The following is a 610-nucleotide window of genomic DNA, read 5'->3' as shown; positions in this document are numbered from 1 at the left end:
CGGGCCGGGCAGAGGAGGGCTCGCTCCGGCGTGGCGGCAGCTTGCGGCAGAGGGACGGGCCCGCAAAAAAAGGACCAGGCAGGCGGCGGGGACCCAGCCGCCACACAGATGGGGACACGCCGGCCCGACGCCTCCCACCCCGCTGGGGCACCGTGCCGAGCTGCCCGCGGCGGCAGCGTCGGGGACGGGGGGTCCTCCTCATCACCCCGACGCCTCCCAGGTCCCTGGGCACCGCGGGGTGCCGGGAGGGGTCGGGGTGGCCCTAAATACCCCCACGTGGGTGCGGTGGGGGTCTCTGGACACCCCCATCACCCGTGTTCTGCGTGCGCAGCTGTCACAGCTGTCCCTTGCGTGTGTGCGCACACATCTGGGGCACTGCAGAGGTGCCTCCCCCTTGCACACACACACACACACACACACACACACACACACGACGTTTTTTTTTCCCCCCCCTGCCTCTGCCGCTGGGGCCGCTGTGGCGGTGCCTCTCCCTTGCACACTCACACACACGCTCGCACACGGCCGAGGCACGGCGGAGGTTTTCCTCCCTTGCACGGGCGTATCTGGGGGCACAGGGGAGGTGCAGCTCCCTTGCACGCGCACACACACG

General features: G+C 70.2%; 1 protein-coding gene across 1 annotated transcript in view; it reads right to left on the bottom strand.

Moving 5' to 3' along the window:
* AHDC1 (AT-hook DNA binding motif containing 1) overlaps positions 1-610 on the bottom strand; it is an 11,522-nt gene that overhangs the window by 9,878 nt on the left and 1,034 nt on the right.

This window comes from Aptenodytes forsteri, unplaced genomic scaffold (genome assembly GCF_000699145.1).
Source record: "Aptenodytes forsteri isolate BGI_AS27 unplaced genomic scaffold, ASM69914v1 Scaffold321, whole genome shotgun sequence".
NCBI classification, from domain to species: Eukaryota; Metazoa; Chordata; class Aves; order Sphenisciformes; family Spheniscidae; genus Aptenodytes; species Aptenodytes forsteri.
Note: the sequence above shows the minus strand (reverse complement) of the source record. Positions and strands in the feature narration are given on the sequence as shown.